The following is a 5,060-nucleotide window of genomic DNA, read 5'->3' as shown; positions in this document are numbered from 1 at the left end:
GCGAGTGGTACTCTTTCTGTCATCTACATCTTCTGCCCAATTTGCATTTGTATATTCATATAACAAATACTTCAATAACCAAAATGTCATCATTGGTAACTTTTTAATACAAATTACTCTTAGCATTACCTTTTGTGTATCTAAGCTTTAAAATATATTTATCCAATCTAGCATACCAAGCTCTAGGAGCTTGCTTCAATCCATATAAAGCTTTCCTTAATCTGCAAATCATATCCTTATCATATGTCAAAGAAAATCCATTAGGTTGTTCAATATAAACTTCCTCCTCAAGATCTCCATTCAAAAATGCACATTTTACATCCATCTGATAAACTTTATAGTTCTTATGAGCTGCAAATGCAAGAAATAGTTTAACTGCTTCAATTCTAGCTACTGGTGCAAAGGTTTCATTATAATCAATTCCTTCTTTCTGTGAATAACCTTTACAAACTAATCTTTCTTTGTTTCTGATAACTTCACCATCCTCATTAAGTTTATTTTTATATACCCATTTAGTTCCAATTACATTTTTGTCTTTAGGTCGGGGAACTAATGTCCAAGTATTATTCTTTTCAATTTGTTCTAATTCATCTTCCTTTTCTTTTATCAAATGTTTACCTTGACATGCTTCAACAATTGATGCTGGTTCAACTTGAAAAATTAAAAATACCTCTTCATTTGCTAGTCTTCCTCTAGTCATAACACCTTGATTCTTATTTCCAATTATCTAATTTTCTGAATGATTCAATCTTACATACCTGGGTTTATTCTGATTTACATTCACATGATGTTGTTCTTCAGTCACAGTTGAGTTCTCTGATGATGCCGGTGTGACTGGTTCTTCATTCTGTACTAGTGCAATCTGTTTTGGTTCATTTATAATCATTTCAACTACCGGTTCTATAGATCTTGAATCTCCTCTAAAATGTTCATCTATCTTCACATTAGTACTCTCAATGATTTTCTGCAATCTTTTATTATAACATCTATATGTATTGCTTCTAGTTGAATAACCAAGAAATATTCCTTCATCACTTCTAGGACAAAATTTGCCAATATACTCAGCTCTCCTAATATAACATTTGGTTCCAATTATTCTGAAGTACTTAAGAGTAGGAGTAAGACCAAACCATAGTTCATAAGGGGTCTTACCGGTTTCACTTTTGATGTGAACTCTGTTGAAAGTATAAACCGCTATATTCATTGCTTCTCTCTAGTACACATGAGGTAGATTTTCTTCCATCATCATAGTTCTTGCTGCATCCAGAATAGTTTTATTCTTCCTTTCCACTACACCATTATGCTGGGGTGTCCGGGGTACTGATAGTTGTCTTTTGATTCCATTCTCCTCATAGAATGAATTGAATTCCCTAGATGCAAATTCTCCTCCTTGATTAGATCTCAAACATTTGATTTTCTTGTTGGTTTCATTCTCTACCATTGCCTTGTATATCTTGAATCTTCCAAAAGCTTCTAATTTCTCCCTGAGAAAAGTAACCCAACACATTCTAGAATAATCATAAATTATTAGGATAAAGTATCTATCTCCCTAAAGACTTCTTGTTCTTGCTGGACCACATAAATCAGTATGGATTAAATCAAGAATATTATTAGATTTCTTAGAAATGCTCTTAAATGTTGTTTTAACTTTCTTTCCCATTTGACATTCCTTACATACCGGATTATGAGGTTTCACAATCTTAGGTAAATCCCTTACTGCCTTAGTTGAACTGATCTTTACAATGCAATCAAAATTCACATGACAAAGTCTTTTATGCCATAACCAAGTTTCATCAATGTGTGCAATCAAACATGCCATATCACTGGTATTCAAATGAAAGATATTACCTTTAGTCTGATTACCGGTTGCAATCTTCAATCTAGTTCTGTTCATGATTTTGCATTTTCCATTCTTGAATTGTAATTGAAATCCTTTTTCCACTAACTGACAAACACTCAAAAGATTATGCTTTAAACCTTCTACATAATAAACATTGTTAGTATTATGCTTACCATCCAGAGATATAGTGCCTCTTCCTTTGATTAAACAAGCTTTGTTAGCTCCAAATCTTACTAGACCTCCATGAATTTCTTGTAAAGATAAGAATTTTCTTTTATCACTAGTCATATGATGCAAGCATCCACTATCAATGATCCATTCATCATTTTCTTCAATTTTTGCTGCTAGTGCCTGCTCTACTGGTTTAATAATAGGTGTCGGTTGATCTTCTTTTATTGCAACAAATACCCATCCACTATCTGCTACATCTTCATCTGAATCATCTGTAACACCTTCATTTGCATAGTAACCTGACTTATCTCTATTTTTCTTAAATCTGTATATCTGATATTCAGGGTTAGGCTTATATGTTCTTTTTGTTTCCTCCCTTAGTCTTGCATGTCTATCAGAACACCTAGAATCCATATGACCAACTTTATTGCAATTAAAACATTTGAAAGGTGCTTTACCTTCATACTTACTTCCTGCTGGACCTTTAGGCATCTTCCTTGCGAATAGTGCTTCAAGTTCTATATTTTCTCTTCTCATATCTTCAAGTTATTTTGCATAAAGTGCTTTCCAATCAGTTTTGTTAGATGATGATGATGATGATGCTTTGAAAGCTATATCAATTTCGATTGTAGCAACACAACCAAACTCTTCAAGCTCAAATTTAAAAAGTTTTCTAGCCAAAGTATCTCTAGAAACTGATGTATTAGGCATTGTTCTCAACTCATTAATAGCAGTCACTTTCATTTTATAAGCCAGTGGCAAAACTCTTAAAAATTAAAAAAAAAATTCATCTTCACTTAAAGATCCTCCACAACATTGTATTCCTAAAACAATTTCATTAACTCTTTCCATAAATGTGGAAATTCTTTCATCCTCTTCCATTTTTTATATTTTCATACCCAACCCGGTAACATTCCAATTTTGCAATCTGGACAGTGATATCTCCTTCATTCAATGTTTCCAGTTTATCCCAAATAGCTTTAGTAGTAGATCGGTCTGATAATCCCATGATTTGTTGATCTGATAATGCACTCATAAGTGCTTCTCTTTCTTTGCAATCATTCTCCAAGTCTTTAGCCAATGTCGATGGATGAGGGATATTTGGAGTAGGACCAACATAGCCATTCTTTGTAACATCCCATATATCTCTTCCAATGCAGTTCAAATATGTTTCCATTATGATCTTCCATATACCATAGTTAGTTCCATCAAGTTTATGACTGTCCTTTCTAAAAATATTTGTTGCCATATGATCTCCTCAAGCTATTAGGCTTCTACAAAAAGAGGACTTAGTTGTGATACGAATTGTTAGGAACTGGGAAGGACAACTGAGAGGGGGGGGGTGAATTAGTTGTGAACCAATTGTCAATAAATTACAACTCAAAACCAATTATTCCAGCTTAAAACTTAGTGCCGGTAAAAGAAACTTAATGCTGGTAAAATAGATTAATAGTTATAGCAGTACTGATATAACTTAATGCATGAGACAAAAAGAGAAACAAAATCTAGAACACATGACACATAGTTTTTGACGTGGAAAACCTATAAGGGGAAAAACCATGATGGGAAACCTTACCCACAATCAGTTGATACTACTATAGATAGTAAGTGTATACAAATGGGGTCTGCACATGCAGAAAGGCCTATCATGTAGAGCTCACTGATCAATCACAAAATAGGAGTCACACTAACTACAATTGGATGGTTAAATCCAATAACAATGTACCGCTTCAATATAGCATTTGCAATGGTGGATTCGGTACCAGTTTAAGCTCTGACCATGAGTGCCAAACACCTTCATAACCTTCCTTCAACCTTCAGATAATATCTGCGTGATTCGCACAAGGATCTTCTTATTTTTGCTCTTCAATATTCACACACACTCATAATATTTGATCTTCAATAAAATCTTACAATCATTTATACAAAACCTAAGACCTAATGATAAGGTTGCCTCACTAAAGATATTACAATTAAATCAATTACAAAATAAGTCTTGATGCAATACAATATGTCATCTCAATACATTTACACAATATCCAATCAATAAACCATTTCCAAAATGTGTCGTGCTGATCTGGAATAGATATCTTGTACCGGTCCATAACCTAGACCTATCTGCCAGTAAAGGAAAATATGTGAACTAGATTAGACCAATAAGAAAAACACCAAATCCAAACATCCAATCCATGTCTTCGACATAACCAAATGATCTCCAGATGATAACAAGTCATCATCACTATCGGTGAACCATATAACTTGTCGGTGAAGCATATACTAGTAACTATGCATAAGCCAATAACCATGTCGGAACCACAATGTGCTGGTTCAACAATAAACCAATATAACCATAGTGCCAAATCAACAATGTAGATCTCCAAGAAGATAAGTGTTGACATCAATGTCAAAACCAATGCAACATGACGAAGTCATCCATAATACCAACAACACCGTTGGCATTTAAGAGGGTTGTTAGGAAGAAACCAGAGGAAACAAAGGAAGAAGATAAAATGCAACCGGTTAGGAAGGTTACAAGCAAATTACTAGTATAAAAGAAAGCACCTAAAGATACACCTACAGCTGCATCCGGTACTGCAAAGAGGAAGAAGAAGGATGACACTGATTCTGGTAAGGTTCCACCTAAAACTTGTGCAAAATTAATAGATGAAATCACTAAAGATGACATGTTGAAGAATGTTCAATTTTACTATGATCACTTAGAGGAGGATGAACAAAGAGAGGTAGAGGAATCAGTCTTATTATACTTGGATATTTATAAGAAAGCCTTGATAGAAATAGAAAATCAAATACTGACTGAATTGTATAACATGTTAGATGTTGGAAGACTGTCAGCTATGCAAGAGGATAAACAAATTAAAATTCAAGAGCTATTATCTATTTGTGTTACTATTGCTCCTAATAAAATGGAAAAGACACTTGAGGTGGCAAACATAAAATTTTTCAATAGAAAACATAGGATAACTAGTCTGATGCTAGGAAGAGTAAATGAAATAATAAAGGAGTCTCAAAAGCATGGGTTAAATTTCTT

The sequence above is a fragment of the Cryptomeria japonica genome, chromosome 2 (genome assembly GCF_030272615.1).
Source record: "Cryptomeria japonica chromosome 2, Sugi_1.0, whole genome shotgun sequence".
NCBI classification, from domain to species: domain Eukaryota; kingdom Viridiplantae; phylum Streptophyta; class Pinopsida; order Cupressales; family Cupressaceae; genus Cryptomeria; species Cryptomeria japonica.
This window is presented reverse-complemented; position numbering follows the sequence as displayed.